General features: G+C 35.3%; 1 protein-coding gene across 10 annotated transcripts in view; it reads right to left on the bottom strand.

Annotated features, from left to right (window-relative positions):
- The window catches only part of LOC107224281, a 305,837-nt gene that overhangs the window by 202,417 nt on the left and 83,355 nt on the right, over positions 1 to 20,065 (bottom strand). For 8 of the 10 annotated variants that reach the window (XM_046745084.1, XM_046745077.1, XM_046745079.1 and 5 more), the window contains one exon: positions 9,628 to 9,659. The exons of the other annotated variants lie outside the window; for them this stretch is intronic. The gene's annotated coding sequence lies outside the window, so the exon portion shown is untranslated. The remainder of the gene's footprint in view (positions 1 to 9,627; positions 9,660 to 20,065) is intronic. 10 annotated transcript variants of the gene reach the window in all.

Consider the following 20,065-nt stretch of genomic DNA (forward strand, 5'->3'; position numbering starts at 1 on the left):
TCTTTTCCGTACAACCCCTATCAATCAGGATTTACGTCAAATCTTTTGTAAAATATCCCGTGGATTACTTCTGTAAGTTTTGGACCACTTTATCTTTCGTTAACTTGCCTTGTAGCAGCGAGATCCCAAACTTTGGTAAAATTCACAAGGCGTGATATTACAGTAAAACAATTAACAGAGCACAATAACAAGCTCGAACAATTACCAGAGCAGAATTGAAAGTTTCAAAAGCAGCGTGGTGCGAGTCAGAAAATTTGATTTCATAAATCCACGAAACGAAACCCGCTCTTTTCTTCGTTCAATCTCCAGACCTTCGACCCTCTCAGAGTCCGCCTTGTTTTCACTTTATAGCTGAGAGCGCGGGCACAACGTATCCTTATTATGATTTTGCTTTTCAATTTTTTGTTTTATCTATTCTTTTTTATGACAAGGATACCAAGTTGCCAAACAATCTGGGCGTTTTTATGGAAGCTTCTGATTTGAACAAACTCGCAATTTTATATCGTGGGCAAAGTTGAAAATGAAAAAAAATTCTATCATAAAAAACGAAACCAGCTGCATGGCGTATATAGGTATAAGTTGAAAGTGTATACTATGATGTTACAAAAATGAGAAATCTTTTTTTATTTTTCAAACGCACGTCAAAATTATGGTTGAGGATCTCAAATAGAACATCTCAGCCAAATATAAGCTCTTATTATTGATATTTAGAGGTGCTTATTATATTCTTTTCACTTTCCATTCAAATAACACGTAAAAAAAAAACACGAAATTTCTTTATATTTATATTCTCGTGAACGGTTTAACTTATGAACTATGTAAATGCAGATTCTCGCGGTAAGTATCAGGCTCCATAAAAAAGTACGGAGATAGAATTTTCCTGACTCTAGCCGATTAAGAAATATTCGCTTATACGCATTGAGTCATCTTAAATATTTCTTAATCGGTTAAAGTTGGAAAAACTCTATCTCAGTACTTTTTTATAGAGCCTGTTTCCAATAAAAATCTGAAATTAAATAGTTTATAAGTCAAACCGTTTACGAGAAAAATAAAATAAAAATTTTTCCGTGTTTTAGTCCGTTTTTTTTTTACGAGTTATTTGAATAGCAAATAAAAAAATACAATAAGCACCTCTAAATATCAATTTTAAGAGCTCATATTTTTCTGAGACGTTCTATTCGAAATGCTCTACCGAAATTCTGGTGCACGTTTGCGAAAAAAAATAAATAAATAAAAAAAAATTTGTTTTTGGATTAGCCTAGCGTATACGTGTCAGTGGGCTTAAACAATTTCCAACCAGGTCAAACATTCTTAACCCTTTCAGCCTCACCGCAATGCGTAATGCATGAGCCATACGTTACGTAACCCAAGCCTAAGTCTGAACGTCGCGCGTCGTCTGTCGTGAAAAGTCGAGAGGATAAGGATACGGAAGCTAGAAGATAGAAGCGTGGAGTGGGGGGGCGATGAAATCTTCCCTTGAAAGTGGGTTCACTTGTTGGAGCTCTTTTCGTACTTACAGACAGACGGTTTCCAGCAACGGAATAGCCGCACTTCGCAGATTTACACATATCTTGAGTTAGTTTTGACGTAACTTAAAGTCGCACCAGCATGTCAAACAGATAAAAGTAGCAGATATTAAAACTTGGATAGCAACAAATTTACGCCTTTACTTTGTCACGTGCGCGCGTGCATAACTTTCAACCAAGTCGTCGAACAAATAATACAAGAAAACAAATATCGCAATTCCGATCCTAAGTAATTTCATTCGAATTGAAAGAGTTGAAAGGTTTTAAACGATCAGATAGTTTACAAATGAGTTATATCTGGGATAACTTATTGAATTAATAAAAATGACGCAATTTTTTTTTTAATGCTCAAAAGTCTACTCATTCAAATATTATTATCTGGGTTCTGATTTAATCCATATTATTTACACCGAGTATCGTAATTTTCTGAAAGATCTGAATTAAAAATTAAAAATAAAATTGGGTTACGTGTTGAGGTGACGGTGATCAAGGGAAACCGGAATTTCATACCTCACGAGTAATCAGACAGCTGAAACTGATTTCGAGTTTACATCATTGGTACCTAATTACGTTGCATCCCAGGCAAGCACAAGATATACATACATGCACTCCGTTTACACGCGTGAACCATGCGTGTACATGTGTACAGAGCATTTGTATGCGTACTGGAAACCAATGTGGATATTACCTGCATCCGTTGGTGCCGATCGGTACGGCGCGTGTAGTATTATTGACATTTGCGTTTGACGATCGTGCAGAGTCAATGCATACAAGCTTGGCAGAACTTGGAATAGACAGCCAAGGAACAGTTTCAGGATAGTAGAATTGTTAAAACATGTTCTATGAACGGTGATTTTCGCAATTTCTACAATTTATTCGTCATTTTAATCCTAGTTGCTCTTTCAGAAAAGTGTTCTTTATTACCGAACGGTTTTCTCCTCGATCATTTATCGACCGAGGGCGACAGATCCTCAGTTGATAAGATTGATCTTCGGGAATAATAATTGACCTTGGGATTTTATTGCCCATGTATCGTTACGGGATTTTTTAAATTTGTTTTCTCTGTTTGTGAATACAAATAAACTGTTGGGGAAACTTGCTAAAACTGGTGAACGGTAGAGTCATCCATCAACCATTACGCAGTCTCTGTTTCAGCAGTCTACATATCTTTTATGCGCCGAAACCCAATTGAGATTAATTTGTGATTGAGTATTTTGGGGTTCCCATCCACGATATCCTTTTCGAAAATTCCCTCGAACAAAATTCCCCTTCCACAATATTATTATACGTTTATTAATGTTCATACAATTATTTATTTAATCATTTGTTTATTTGATTAATTATTTATGCATTTTTTTATCCGCTTTTAATTTATATGAATTCTACATCCATGGGAAATTGTATCCGGGGGAAATTTTATCTAGGGGAATTTTATCTGGGGGAATTTTATCTGGGGGAATTTTATCCAGCGGGGATTTTGACCAGCCAACTATTTTGGTATAAAATAATACTATAAAGTTCAAGCTAGTTGCATGCAAAATGCGAAAAAAAGATTACTTGCAGAATAGGTGCACTGCTGCTAATGAAATTTACACCAGATTCGACACTATACTCTTAGTGCACTCTGAGTAGAGGTAATAGAGTTTGCATGTACTCCTCTGTTCTTTGTAACTAAGAACATTGGTGCTCAGGATTCTTTCATTCAATTTGGAACCAGTTTTCACTGGCACTTTGATTACACGAAGCATAACGTCTTTTAATCACAGTACTATACGATATTCGAGATTAAAATGATCAGTTCTTCATCTCCTAATTTTGAGGTTTGAAAGTAATCATAGTGAGAATAATGTTGGCAACATTTGTGCATTATTACTCAAATTTGAATTCCTTTTGTGTCATATAAACTACTTGTTTGACCGCAGAAAACAATTATTTGCGCTTGTATATTTTTGTATCACGATATATGATTATAACCTCAAATCTCACGACGTTGCATTTGGATAAAAATGTAATGACTTAGTTGTGAATTCAATGATATTAATCTGTCAACTAAATTAAAATTACAAGCATTGCGATTTACTGTTGTTATATTTAATTTTAAGTTCCCTTTAAATTATAAAAATGTATGTAAGCATAGATTTTTTGAACTTTCCGAGAAACACTTTTTGTCGACCTTTGCTTTGTACCGAAACGTCAGCGATTTCGAATAAACAGTTTGATCTGCGTTTATACCGACGAAATTTATTTTTTTCATTGATTCCATGGTCAAGAAAAATTACATGCATTATGTATTATATGTGTACAATTTAATATTCAAGTTCAGTAAATTGTATTACAGATCCTTAGGTAATAAAGAGAAAATCAATGTTATTAACTGAACTAGGTCACAGGATCATTTAAATTGAACGTCAATTTCACTTGATACCCGTTTGCGCATATATTCTGGGTCAAAGAAAGGAAAAGTTTAAACAATAAATCTAACGTGGAGTTGAAACTTTTCAAGCTTTTCTTAAGAATAAAATCTTGGTCCACAACCTTTCAACTTTTACTTTCTAGACATATATAGAAATGTTCGGTACCGTGAGAAAATCATTAAAAACTTCGCGCTAGTTCAATTTTTATTTCCAGTTTTACGGTTGATTTTTTTTTTCATCTCTATCTGAGTGATGCTCCAATATCCTGAACAGCTTCGCGTTTGAATCTAATCTATGGTGTGCGTGTGGGCCACATTAACAATTTTTATTTCTACGGTGATTTCTCGTCGCATTTCTGGTAACAGTGCTCGATTTGTTTTTTTTTTCTGTTTCGTCTTTATCGAATCACTTTATTCCTTCACTGTCGTGAATTTAATAAAATATGTTTAGTACGACCACATTTTCAGTAGGTTCATATGGGACGTTCCATAAGAAGTTAATTAATTTTAACTGTAACCATTTTTGATTTCGCCAATGCTGCTTGAAGTACTAATAATATCTTTGATATCACCATTTGCTTTTAAGAATTTTATTTTAACAGACTCTCTTTTGGATTATCAATATTCACACCTTACCAAAGTTTGAAATCTTTCATAGCAATCCTTAAAAAATTCTCAGTGATTGCATTTTCTGTTTCAACCACTTTCAGATTCAACCCATAATGGAAAAATTGTTTCGTCTAATTTCTTGGCGCTTTGAAAATTTTGTTCCTGTAAGAATTGGTGTTCAACGTTTTGAGAATATTAAAAAAGATCCGAAGCATTTTTCACTCTATGAAAAGTACGTTGAAATTGCGCGGAGATCATGAAAATAACTGTTTCACAATGTCTCGTCATATTTCCAAAAGATTGTACTCAAAAACAGTGTACATACATTGTGAAAATATTTAACGAATTCACAATAATTATTGTTCACACTATTTCAATTCATTTTTAGTCAACCTTAGAACTGATTTATTTATCATACTATTTCTCAGCCACTCTGATCATTTAGATTATTTTTCATTAGGTGAAAGATATTCCTGATGTTGTTTTCAAATTTTGAAAATGTTAAGCGTTGATTTTTACACGGACCTAATTTTCGTACGATCAGAACAGAAAATTACATTTTTTAAAATAGTTTTTCGCAAATTTCAAAAAAGGTGTATCTTTGGAAAAGTGTGAATGTTTATAGTCAAAATGTGCTTTTATGAAAACAAATTGAAAGAAAAAGAAATTTGCAGTTTCAGAAATTTCCCATTACCTGAAAATGTATCAATGCGATTTTTTACTCAAACTACCTTTAACTTTAAACTTCGTAATTAATGCGGCAGTATTGTCCCAACGGTAAACAATGGAAAAAATTCTGGAGAGATTGTTAATTGGGCCCAATTATTAATGTAAATTAAAAAGTGAAAAACGTGGTGATGGATCTCGATTCTTCATCGCCTGTACGAACATTCGCGTATCCGGGATATATATCAGCGGGTGACTCGTTCTCCGAGCGATTTGGTGAATTCCTCTTTCCGTGGGTCGGGTAACTGGATACGTAATGGCATAATGGAATAAAGTTTTCCACTCGGTGCGATGGGGTCGGAGTGACATTGAACTCAGGGTTTGTCGCGACGAACGGCACGGAAGCATAAAGGGAGAAGAGGGCCGTCCTAAAATCGTCGGGAATTCTGGATGAGCGCGGCCAAGTGTCAATTTGTTTAACGCAGGTTGACCGCATTCGACATGTTGAAATGAATACAATGATTCTGGCAATCTCATCAGCTGCACGACAGATCGCGAAAAAGGAGGGCGTAGAAAAGTTAATCAAGTTCCAGAATTGATATTCCCCGAGTGCGAAATAGATAAGAATGCGAAAATAATGTAAAGAATTATCACAAAATGGCAGCAAGTGTAGAGTTTCTCGGTGTCGAAGGTGAATAAAGTCAAACGCAAATTTTAACGTTTCAAATAATATTTATTTAATACAGTAACATAATACAAGGCGAAACTTTCTTAATGAAAAGGAAAAACAGAAGCGCAGTAGCGGTATAATTTATATAAGGTTTCCATAACCGAGATATTATCCATTAACAACAATCAAAATCCAAAGTAGTCAGCTCAGTCATCATCCAAATAGTAACAAGTTATTGTTAACCTTTACATCGTAATCCAACGTAATCAATCATCAGTTACATTTTTAATACTCAAGATTATTTATCTGGTTCTTTCGGTGACGCTACTTCATCAAAGTTCAACAGTTTGTTAAACAATAATAGATGTAAACGAAAGACACGTCGTCGCACCAGAAACAAGGACGAAGAAAGAAAGGTTGGATCACTGATCGAAAATGATGTGAAAGGAAACTCAACCCTGGTTACATTTCTAGGGGAAAACATGGTGCCATCATCGTTGCGTCAACAAACCTAACCTAACCTCGTAGTTCTAAATGTTAGATCCTTTGCCGTGAAAAGGGTTACTTTAAGTGTTTGTTGGAAATTAAATTGTAATATGAATGGCCGCAACTTCCGGGCAATGATAAATACCTATAAAAATTTAACCATGATTAGAAAGAAAGATACAGTCCTCAAAATCATTTCGTTTGTTCAACCTCGGTCAATTCATCATGCTCGCTATCGTCTGCTAGTGATACTACACGAATGTTCTCATCTCTAATGTACGCGTGTAATCATCAAGTTGCTCTGGCGCAGATTAACGCGTGCATATGACCAGATCATCCGCATGGAACAGATGATGGCAGTGCCCCGAAGGCAATGTCGCAAGTAATTAGCGCTCATCGTGTGATATAACGGATCCGAAACACTGCTCCGATGCATGCACCAGCAGACAATCGAATGCCATTTCGATGACATTTCGCGGCCAAGTTTCGACAGAAACCCAACCCAATGAGGCAAGTGGACCCAGTTCAACGAGGTTAAAGTCAGTAACGTTACCATAAAGAAAACATTTGGAAAAAATCACTATTTCATTATTTTTACATAGTGGTTTTGAGGGAACTAGGATTGAAAAATATGAGTATGTTTTGTTTTATTACGGTTTATTGGAATTCAAATCGTTCCAAAATTGCGAAATAACGATTTTTCCACAGCGCAAATCGTTACGGTAACGTAACACTAACTTCAACATGATCCATTTCATCAGTGCTGAATACAGAAGATGGAAGTAATTTTGGGTTTTATTATGGAAAATACGAGGTGGTTGAAAAAGCTGACCGGTATACTTTGAAACTTGAATAATATTTAGAGAATGGCCAAAGGTATGGCTTACGAGCTTATTCCTTTGTTGATGGAAGTTCGCTCGGAAAAAGCGAATGAAGAGATTAACAATTAGCGGTGATATAAAATCTCCGGCTAACGTTCCAAAACCTGAATTCATTATCCATTTGGGGCTTAATTCAACTTATTGGTATCAATTTCTAGCAAAAAGCTGATCGAAAGGAAAACCATTCAACTGCGCATCAGTCAGACCAAATAGAAACTGACTATTCGCGCTTAATTGAAAAGGACACGTCGATACGTTAGGATGTCAGAGATTTTTTATTGAGCGTGTTGTGTTTAAAAAAACGTGTACGCGTCTTAATATAGAGTTTCGTCAGGGTTCCATTCATTCAAAAAACTATAAAGTTTCCATGAAGTATTTTGATGGTAACTGTCGCTTTTTGATATAAATTCATTGAAACAAATGATTTGAATAAGGATTTAAAAGATAATCAGGTTCTATCATGTGCAAAGGGTACGAAGTTTCATTTTTACAATCTGTTGATTGTAAAAATGACCGAATTCAAGGTTTGGACATGTAATTTTTCAACGAATGACTATTTTCAGTTTGACGAAAGCAGAAAATTCGTGTCACTGAAATGTTGAGAGCGAGTTAGGAATTCGAAAATAGCTAAACCACCATCTCATCTGACAACTGGAAACAGGCAAAGTCGAACAATTCGTGCAGACCATGTGCACAAAACCGATTTAAGGTTATGAAATATTTTCGTAAAGTATGACTAACGCGGCTCTCATAAAAAATCATCTAAGATGACAATATTAACGTAGGAACACACGGAAAATTTCTTAAAAATCAAAATACGTAGTATTTCGCTTGGGATCGAATTCCACTATGCGGAGAATCACCAAAATCCATCGAGGTCAACTCTGGGATTTTCCTTGTAATCCCACCTTGTCGAACTCGACCAAAGTGCTAGGGATATATCATATGCCGTCTGAAATCTTGCTAGCAAAAGGAAAGCCGTGTTTTCCCGCGTAAGCTTTTCAATCTGTTTGTGCAATATCGTGTGGTGGTCACATGGTGGTAATAATGCGCGTGGAACTCGGGTTATTTGCTACAGCAAACTGGTGACAATCTATCCACGAATACTTTCACTCTGGCTGGCGGGAACGGAGAAGCTTGCAAAAATACAAAAATACTATCTTTTTATTGCAACATATAGTTTTATGGAAAATATGCAGCTGGCCACTCGAAAGATTGTGACATGAATCAGTCTCAGAAGATGTAAAAAAAATGAAAAAAAAAAAACGGGGGAGAGAGAGGAGCAGTTCGATCGGCAACAAGGGTGATTTACGACAGCAAATACATCACCAGTTTGTCAGGTCTATAACACAGGTCTGCAAGCAAAAAAATACACAGGTTTTTTATGCTGTTTGTTTTTTTGTTTTTTTTTTATTTGTAGACTTTTACGCACTGCAACGGTGAAAAATACTAAAAAAAATTCCATCACGTCAGGTTTTTTTTTTTTGAACTCGTGCGTGTGGTTTCGTTTAGAGTGAAGCTCTTGTTTAACTCGTAATCTGGTATCTTATTATTGATTCTAAGAATCCTATGCAAAAGTGATTGCTTAATTTAATTTAATATGTATCAGGGTAAGAGTCAAGAATAAATACAAACAGAGAAAGAGAAAATGAAACGCGGAAGCGTGTTCGAAGAAGTTTAAAAGAGAATAAGGAAAGGTTTCGCAGGCGAAAAAAACGAATACGAAATGTTAAGTACTTACGTTTCATGAAGAAATTATTTGTTTAGTTTTATAGTAAATATTATTCAGTGCTTTGTAATGAAATGGAGGTTTTTTTCATGCAAAAACCTTGTATTTTGCAAAAATACTGTACGTAATGGTGAGAAATGGAAGTCATTTTTGGATTCATCACACTCGAAAACATAATATTCACCAAAAACATACAATACAGCTGAAATAAAATATTTTTCTTCATACCTGTGTAATCTGGAACCTGCGACCTTTTAGATAACCACTAAAACTATCTACTACGTGGGGTTCAGCAAAAGATCCGTAAAAAATTCAAGAAAATTTTCAGGTTATTGAAGGACATTCGGGAAAAATAAAAATACACGAACGCAGAGGTTGCTGTACATAATCAGCGTGACATACGTGATACACGTTATTTCTACTACAAGCCGTTAGTAGGAAAAAACTAGGAACACGATTCGATGCGCGAATCGACTTTTTGAAAACAGATACTCAGTGAACGAAAATAAATGTGTAATTCGCAGTAAACCTTAAGAACAGAACATCTCTAGGACAGACGAAAAATTCCAAGGACATTTCCAGGACCTCAACGTCTTCTAGGACCACTGAACACCATTTTAACTAACGAGAACACAATTCGAACTCACCTTTCTCTGGTCCATGGGATAAAGTGATGACCCTGTAAAATAAGATATTGTTTAATCGTTCCACAACCTTTTGATTGGATACATTACAAAAATTTCGGTGTTGCTTATATGACCTAACGCAAAAATCGCGTGATTAATATTGTGACTAGAGAAATAACGCAATCACAAAAACGCAATTCATATGTAAACCTCATATGCAGAAAACTACTTTTACGGCTTTAAAAATTCAACATTTTTTCAAATTTACCATTGCCAAATTGAATTGACATTTTCGTTTCAGTATTCGTCGACATCTGAATTCCAAGTCAGAAGTCTGTTCTCCCAAAATAAATTCAAATGAAAGATCTGTTTAAAGGTTCACAGTCGAAATATAATTTTAGAATGAACAATGTTTCTTTCAGATGACGGTTGAAGTATGTCCTAAGATGATAAATGATGAAAAATATTTGCCGTTCGAATTCGATTCAGAACAGATCATTCCGATGAGTCTATAATAAGCAGGTAAAAGTTCATTGTAGGTTACAAAAACAACCGACAGCCGTGATGTTCGGAAGTGAATCGAGTTTGAAACGACCACCCTTACACATTAATGTGATCCGTTTTCTCATGCAAGTTTTAATAGTTTCAAGCAAAACGCGGGACAAGAGAAAATCTTTCCTGCGATTCCCCGACGTGCTTTCACATCTCCATATTCATTTCACACACGTGAATGACATTAATGCTGGAGTTGAAGTGCATCGAGTATATAGTTGAAAAAGAATGGTCTTGGAACCCTGTAAATCACGATCCTTATTATCGCGAAACACTGTAATTTGCTGGCTGTAAGCATATTCGGTTTTTTCCCTATTTCAAGTATAAATAATTTCACCGGATCCAAATTCCGCGTTGCAAAAAACGAGAAGTTGTTCTATGCCTCAGGATCAGTGCCTCGATAAGCCCCTAATTTTTTTTTCCCGAAACGAGGAACCTGCCGCTCTGATAAAAACACGTTTTTTGCTTAAACCTCGGTACGAGCGAGGATACAATTTAATCTCTTCGGTTCATTTCATTTGCTCCGCTGTTGCGTAATTAAGGATAAATCGGCTGGACCGTCAGGATCACGTATCGGGTAAAACGGAAAACCGGTTGAAAAATCACTAGCAATGTTATTTGCTTGTTATTTATTTGTTACAACGTTCTTTGAAACCGAAAATACAAAAAACATGTTCGCCGAAATGAAACTTAAGACAGTCCTTTGCGCGACTGAAATTCCCGGAGGTGACTTGAAGATCACATGGTTTCTCAAGATGTCTGTATATATAAGTAAAATATGACTCTAATTCGTGGATGGCGTGACAGAGATCCTGCGCCATTACCAAGGAAACCGCGTGACGGCTTCTCATTTCGCTTAAATACTTCTCACCCGCGAGTGAGAACCCAATTTACTCTGTCCTTTGTTTGGATACTTGGTTAATTGAAAACTGTCTCGAAGAACTGACACTCATTCTAGTACGGTGTTAAATTTTCAAAGCCTACCTTCCCCATTTTTAATTCACAAGTATTGAAGGACAGCAAAGAAAAAATGAAAGCGAAACATTTCTTCATAAATAATACGCACACTCACAGAACGTCATGTACAGCCACTGTCACCCCCGGAATAGGCAGCCGAAGTGACATGTTCAATTTAGGTTGGTAATAGTTCGGGTAATGTAGGGATCTGCTAACTCGAGTGCGTGCAAAATAGTCCGGTCAAAATAGGTCTGAATTCAAAGTATTCGGTATATGGCTGCATTTTTGTGTATAACAGAATTTCCAACCCTCAGGAACTCGAATCTGAAGTCATTTTTGAACTGCACAGACGGCGTTTCGAAAAAACAGCAAAATTTGAGGTTTTTTGCGTTTTCCTCAAAAACTGCTATTGATTAATGAAAAATGACTCGACCATCGTGTAGAGCGGAAAATTCTACATCAAACCATGTCCTTAAATGTCGGAAACGGAGTCGGATTAACAAATTATGAAAAAAGAAATTCTACTTATCGACGGCATCTGGGGAATTTTTGGTGAAATAATTTCTGGTTTCTTAATTTGTTAATTCGACTCTATTTCCGACATACGAAGACATAATTCGACGTAGAATCTTCCGCTCTGCACAATGGTCAAGTCATTCATCATTTATTTATAACATTTTCTTACGGAAACTTAAATTTGAGTTCCTGAGAATCGGAAATCTCTATACACAAGAATGCAGCCATATCCCAAATAGTTTTAATTCAGATCTGTCATGTCTGGACTAAAATACGAAGCTAGTGAGCGAATACGCGCTCGAATTAGCAGATCCCTACATTACCTACGCTATCGCCAACCTAAATTGAAAGTGTCGCTTCGGTTCGCTGTTCCAGGTGCGGCAGATACCGTGACGGTGAGTGTACCCGTTTGAATCATTCGTGATTTTATAGTCATGCATACCTGCATACAAATCGGGAAGTTCGATCCAGTCGGTCAGCGATGTTTCAAAGTATACTGCGTGTAGTGTAATCCGTGGAATGACTCCGAACCGAACACGTGATCGTGCATCGTTCTACGAACAGTATGCAAAATAAAACGATTTGAGCCAAATCTAAACTAATGTTCACTACTGGAACAAGCATTGTTCAATTTCATTTATACACCAGGTTCACAGTAGCAGAACAAACAATTACTCGAATGCAGAGTGTAACCCGATTAAAAACGCATTCCCAGGAAACGAAAAGCTCGTGGCGAACCTGAAACTTATGCCACGTGATTCTTTCTCTTACTCGCACTTAAACAGGTGCGAAAAAAAAAATCTTTCCAAAATGTATAACGATTTAATTTGTTTTCACGTTAGAAACAGATGAACTGATATTGTTCAATGAAATGAGACAACAACAGGATAAGAATAAAAATTGCGGTATCGTATACAGCTGTTTCTCAGTAAAATGCGACGGAGATTTAAGCTCTATTTCAAAATGTAAAGATTCAAAGAACAAATGTAATATGAAATATTCCGTTCTGTCTCCAACACTAACAATTTCCCTGCATCACAACCTCGGTTGATGACGTTGGAAGTAAAAAATGTATTCGGTTCTCTCTCTCTCTCACGCTCTTTCTCTCGCCCTCGTTGAATAATTCGACATACGAACCAGAAATGCGCGTAGCGTTTGGCCCGGTAGAAAATGTGGGATATTTTTACGACAAATGTCGATGAAATTGAAAGAAAAAGAAATATAAATAAGACAATAAGAAAATTTGCATGGCAAATGGTAACACTTATCAACCTCGAGGCTATCATCATTTCGTTTAAACTTTGTTCGTTTGTTTTATTTTTTTACCGACGACAAAGGAGGGGGACACACATTTCATCTTTTCACCCACAGGGCTGATATTTTCACAGTTATGAACAACTTAAGTCTCGAAAAAATTATATAAATCACCGTGCACAGCCTGTTTTGATGTCGGCTCTTCAGCGGTTGGTATATTTCGTATGAAATACCGCTTCTCTCAGTTTTGTTAATATTATTCAAAGCATCTTTTTTCAAAATTGAAGATAAAAATTTACCGGTGATTTTATCTGTCAATTTCCCCTTACGATGAAATTTTATCGAGCCTTATTTCGTCCGATCTTTCCCAACCAGTTTTATCGCCTACCAAATGGCTCATAAACCGATCGCAGGTATGGTGTAATCAAACAAAGCCATAAAAAAAAATGTGGCAAACATACGCACGCTGATTTTTGCATGAGTTTTAGATACACTGGGGCCCAAGGTTTTTTTTTTTTTTTTCATCTCTACCAAGGGCAAAAAAATCTCTAATATCGTGATGATCATTATGACATGGAAAAGCAAGGGGATAAAAGCTTGAAAGCTCACAGACACATTATACTTCTTACACATTTCCCGATCAATAAATTTATGAAACTGCAGTGGCATGAAAATTCAGGTAAAAACGTACGCAAACTAAAAATATTATGGGAATAGCAGGGGTAATCGATGTTGGAAATTAGTTTTATACATGATTCTGTGATAGTTAAATTTGAACAAATTTATAGTATTATATGTGATTTTGTTGGGTAAATTTGATGTTGAAATACATGTGCCACAGTCTTTTCTCTTCCTTTACATATACTCAATTTTTGTCGTAAGATATATTTGTATATGTAGATTGTACATATTTCTACGCTTATAAATATAAATTGATACTTGTTTTGTCTACCTTTTGCAAAGACAGGAATCGTTTACTTTTCATTTCATTACAGTTTAATACACATATAATGTATAAAGTGGGGCTATAGATTCGCGGTGATTCTTTCTTCGCTGCTGTTTGTAAAAATTTGAGGAACAAGAGCACCTTCATTCACTCTGTCAGTAGCAATAAGTTCATCCGTTGTACGATTTACGTTTAAATTGTAACGTTATGGAAATGATGTAACGTGACTTGTGTGTTGTTTCAGGAAGGATTGGTATTGGTATAAGTGCAGGTATTATATACTATAGATATATATAGGGTATTCCGTTTCAAATAAACGGCCCATGTACTTCATCCTCTTCTATTTCATTCATTTTTTAGTATCATTTTCTTACCGATCCAAAAAGGTCACGGAACTTTTTTCAAATTTTTTAAGTCACTGGTCAATTTGAAAAAAAATTGAAAAACCAATTCCGAAAACGCCATTTTTTTTTTAATTTTCAAACAATTCGCACAAATTCTATGATTTAAAATGTGATTTTTAAACACCACACGACAATGGGATCTCAATATCAACTATATTTTTGCAAATTTTTAGTTTTTCCAAGTCGGAATTAATTTTATTTATTTTTTTTTCTCCTTCTTTTATTACCCGGTATAAATGGATCATGGAATCATGAAAATGATGCAATTCTGAATTCTATTAAAATCAAGACATGTTGGGAGAAAAAAAAAAAAATTTCGACATGAAAAAACTAGCGATTTATCAAAAAAATAGTAAATTTTGAGATCCCATGATTGAGTCGTGCTCAAAAATCACATTTCAAATCATACAGTCGGTGTGAATTTTTTTCAGACCCAAAAAAATGACGTTTTCGTAATCGGCTTTGCAATTTTTTTTTTTGTTAAATTTCACCGGCTTAAAAAAATCTGAAAAAAACCCCGCTACCTTTTTGGGTTGGCAAGAACATCGTGCTAAAAAAAAAAAAAATTAAAAATCGAAGGCGGTGAGGTACACGGGCTGCTAATTTGACTTGGAATGCCCCATACGTACAAAAAAGATAGAAATGACTTGCAACAGAAGAGACGTAAACCTAGAAAGAGGAGAATCTGAAGGCAGAAAGTGGATTCGATACCTAAGCCGTGTGATCCATACAGGGGCTCAGGGATTTGTCAACAACATGATACCTGGCACAACAGGGCTTAGCCATCGTGTTTCGAGTGAGTCAAGAAGGCGGCAGCGTTTTTAGTCCGCCTCTGAAAATCTAAAAGAAACTTTTATTCGGTCTTTTGTATTTGTAGAGAGTGCAAACACACGGTTGAATGTTAGGTGATAGGTAGGTAAGACAGCAGTTCTCGTTTTGATCCGCTTTGAAGACGACATACCGCGGAAAAAGAATAATACAAAGATTACAGCCGCATTAAAGAGAGTAAAAAATGATTACAAAGATTACAGAGATTGAAAACATTACCGGAAATACAAAATGATTGCATAGATGACAAAGATTTCAAGGACTTCGATGATTACATTGATAACATGAGGGATTTTGAGAGGTTGCAAAAAAGAAAAAATATACATTACAATGGATTACAAAGATTACAAGTACGTAACTGCGAATAGTACCAGAATCGTAAGAATTGCATGTAAATTACAAAGATAACTTGCAGAACACGAAGAGAATACAAATGACTACGTAAGATCACGGGAGATTACAAACGATTACATGGATTTCAACGATCACAAAGAAAACTTGATGGATACGAAGAGATTATAAAAGATCACGAAAGATTGCAATAATATAACGCATCAAATATGTCAAGGATTACAAAGACGACATGAAGGCTACGAAATCATTTCAAAATATTACAAAGATTTCACGTGATTACAATCCATGAGATAACAAAGATTACACAAGTCATAGACCGAATTACAAAAGTGATTAACCCTTCGCCTCGTTTTCGTTTGATTATGATTGAAGTTTTTTTTTGTTTTTTTTTTTTTTTTACTCTTCAGCTGAATACAAAGGGGCAGAAATGAATATAATACTCTTAATATGAACAAGAATCCTGAAGAGGATGCTGCTATAGAAATACTGGCTACGATTTGTTGGCAGTTCTAAAAATTTAAGGGCAATCCAAAGCAAATTACGAGAAATATCCTTTGGAGCAGAGCCAAAATTAAAGGTGAGGTAACGTTAGGGGAAAACCTAGCGAAATGTAACGTATACGATGAAAGAAGGTGAGAGGTGAGAAAGTACTAAATTAGGGTAAAAGTGTTTCTAATTAAACGAACCGAAGTGTCCTCGGGGTGCGACGTGGATTCAAGTATTTATCGGAAGTACAGTCAGCTTGAAAAATCGTTGAACCGGGAACGTGAAAAAAGAAACGCTTACAGAGTGTAACCGAAGCTAACCAGGTTGCGTCGATAATTAATGAAGTACCCTTGGCGCAAAAAAAAATTTAACAACTACATCATGTAAGTCACATTATTCTGTAAGTACTTTCAATCCTGATAAACGATAGGTGATTTTATTGATAGATGAATTTTCAACAAATCATCAGAGTTGTATTTTGGATTATTTTGATGGATGATAAAGTAATGAAACAAAGTGAATTCTTCGTCTTCGTTAATATGATAAAGTGATTACAGGTGAAATTCAGGTTTCAATATTTTAGGCCGGTCCGCGTAGTCCTTTTTAATTACATTGAATTCGATTACCTTCAGTTATAACTTTTGAACCTCTGTTTTATTTCGTTGTTCTTTCAACACATTTTTGACCTGGCTGTACGTCGGTTACGTCTTACGTGCGGTAATATTAAAAACGTATAAAAAGTCTTAGAACTTGACTAACAATAAGTTGTATCGATTTAAATTAGAGAACTAAGCAATTGGAAGACAAAAAAAAAAAATAAAATGAACAGTGATTTTTTATCGAAATAAAATAGTACATAGTTAATAATCACAGACGGATTACATTATCACGCAACATAACCTCACTTTTTATCATAAAAATTGGAAACAATTCCATATCATTCTAAGCTGTAATGTTTTTCTGTAAAAGTAAATTATCAAACCGCATTAGCCTACCGAGATTAGTTCTCTCATTTGATTTTTTGTTGTAATTAAAGTTTTCCACATGGAGAAATATGGACGTCAGTTTTAATCTGCACACTTCAATTTTAATACAGTCTACTTTCATTGGTTTCGTGAAGGTAATTTGTAAAATTCAAGTTTATGGTCATGTAGTACTCCAAACCTTACCGACCGAGCAAACTCGCCGTTTTTCTTGCTATATTAAATAAACAAACGAATGAAAAGGGTTCCACAAAAGAGCGATCCACCGTTAAAATTCGAACCCTCTCCGTTCGTTTGTTCATTTAATATAGGAAAAAGAAGGTCGAGTTTGCTCGGTCGGTAAGGGTAGGAATATTACACGACCCTAAATGGAAGCCTTACACTCCGCACCCTCGGCATTGCCGGAGTCCCTACCGTATCTCGATTGTGCAATAGGTATCGTGATTAATTCTGATCAAAAGTTTCTAGAATCACGTTAATATTCCTGCACGCATGAAATATGGGCAGAAACTTGAAATCAGGTGTAAATATCATCCTCACGCATATCAGCCTGCGAATTACTTTGGTTCTCCAGCGAAATTGTTCACGTGTAGTAGGATGAGGTGTACGTAAATACACGTTAAAATTCATTTAACAACGGAATAATAATAAAAAATAAATAAAATAATTAAAAAGAAATCCAAGAAGATGGTATATCTGCAACGCAGGTATATCTCGCCGGTCTCATTTTTTTTTTTCTTCTTCCTCTTATATTACTTCTCTTTTTCTCTCGGATTTCAAGAGCCCCTGAAGTTATGTGTTTCGGAAGTATAAAAAGATACAGGATACAGAAAACATTACGGGCTTTTACGGGCCTGAAAGGTTTTTCTAGCTCAAACTAACGTCTGCGTAATATTCTCAATCCCAAATCCGCAGGGATACCAACTCAACGAGCTGTAATAGTTCCGCATATCACCGCCTGATTTCAAATACAAACCTATGTATCGGTTATACCCTGGTGTATTCCTTTCCAATGTAATCGAACCGAAGTTATACTTTGATTTCACTTCGATTACACTCAGATTTCACGGTATAGTTGAGAATTTTTCACACTGTGATCGCATTAAAAGCTTACCAAAGTCACACCGAAAAATTACTGAAATAAAAATTCTCGACTTCGTCACTAGAATAACACCGAAATCGGAAAGGTTTCGTGCTCAAGTGAAATTACACTGAATTCTGAATTAATACCTGTAACTGAAATTATAGTTGAAATCTACCGATATTGAATAATGGGAGAATATTTTTGTTGAATTTAAAAAAAAACGATTAATTAGTGATGTTTTAGCAATACTAGAGTGGATTTTCCGAATGTAACTTTGGTAAAACCGCAGAGGAAAAATTTTACAACTACGCCGAAAAAATTGACTGGAATTTGAGCGATTACATGAAATATATATCACTCCGATATAACTTATTTTAGGATCCACTGAAAAACACTCTAACAACACTGTGGGACCGTATCCCCCAGGGTATTCCGTTACGGTTACTTTTTTTTTTTTAAAGTTAATCACAATATTCGGCCTCGTTAGTATAAAATTAATCTTCTGGAAAACCTGACACTTTTCAGAATGTTTCAAACTTTTAAATAACAGTATCAAGTTATACGGTGAAATGTTAAAACGGAATAAAAGAACGATGCCAATTAACTGTCTCCTAGAAATTGGATAAGACAAAATTGTGTCGCGTAACGCGATACGGAAGAGTAAAAAAGAAAGATAATAAAAATCAAAATACAAAAACTAAAAGGTAATTAAGCAGAGATCACGTCAGCAAAACACGGTATCATTTGCTTGATCGCGAATGAAATTTAGCAGCACGTAAATCGTGAGATTTGCGTCTTAGAAGTGAGACAGTCATTCAATGCTTTGCAACTGTGCAAGCAATTGTCGATTTCGTAATCAAGGATGTATAGTATGTAAAGGAATGTATTAAATCGCGTGACTAATGCCAAAAGGGCGTACTACAGCAGTTAGATAGGGATCCATGCCAAAAGGGCGTATAAAAAAATTTTTTTTTGCCATTCGACTTAAAATCACTCGAAACGTAAAGATCTGCAAAAAAAAATTTTTCGATGTACTAACGCCAAAAGGGCGTATCTCAAGATATACGCCCTTTTGGCTTTAGGAAATTGCCGGCCTAAAGCCAAAAGGGCGTATAAAAAAAATCAAGATTTTTCAAAATTTTGAATAAAAATTGCATATTATTGAGTAAGGAATAAATTAGAAATTATTATCAAAAAAATAATACGCCCTTTTGGCTTTATAACTTGAGATATACGCCCTTTTGGCTTTGAAAATTTTTTTTTCATTTTTAGGCTTAGAATATATTGACAAAACGATTGGCACAAAAAAAAAAAATTATACGCCCTTTTGGTTTTGAAAAGCCAAAAGGGCGTACAATTTTTATACGCCCTTTTGGCATTAGTCACGCGAAATGTGTCGAAATAAAAACACGACCATCTAGAGGTTGAAAAAACGCGAAACAAGTCAGAGCTAAATTTTATACATTTAGTATAAAAAGTCTCTGCGATCAGTGATAACGATTGATACCGTTTACTAGTTTTGCCCACTACTATTTTTCAACCTTAGCTGACGCTTTTCGTTTAAAAAGTTTATTGGCAAATCGGTTCGTTGTCTGAAAATGGCAATGATCAATTTATTCATACTTTATTAAACATTAATCATTGACACACATTAGCATTTTCGGCAAAACGTATATTCGTTATTCATTAAGTATTAAATACATTATATATCGTCTTTCTTCTTAAATGCATGCAATAAACATTATACATACTTGCTAAAATATTATTATTAAGCAATTCATGCATTATTAACCCCTTTTTTTAAAGAAAAATACTTTGCTGAACGAACGAATAAGCCATCGCAGAATAAAAACGAACGAGTCTCCCTAATTTTTAAACTTGTAATAATGAAATGTTGACATTGTAACCGTGGTTCATAATTCTAGGGTGTATTTCTTATTTTTTCTACTCTTAAAAAAATCTACTGAGCTTACAAAAACACGATGTATCAGTAAATCCATGACGTAGGACCAGCTCGTAATGAAATTAATCAAAAGTATCGACTGTCGGCTAACCAATCTCCTTGAATAGCTCCAGATAAACCACGTGCTCCTTT

This window comes from Neodiprion lecontei, chromosome 7 (assembly GCF_021901455.1).
Source record: "Neodiprion lecontei isolate iyNeoLeco1 chromosome 7, iyNeoLeco1.1, whole genome shotgun sequence".
Lineage (NCBI taxonomy): Eukaryota > Metazoa > Arthropoda > Insecta > Hymenoptera > Diprionidae > Neodiprion > Neodiprion lecontei.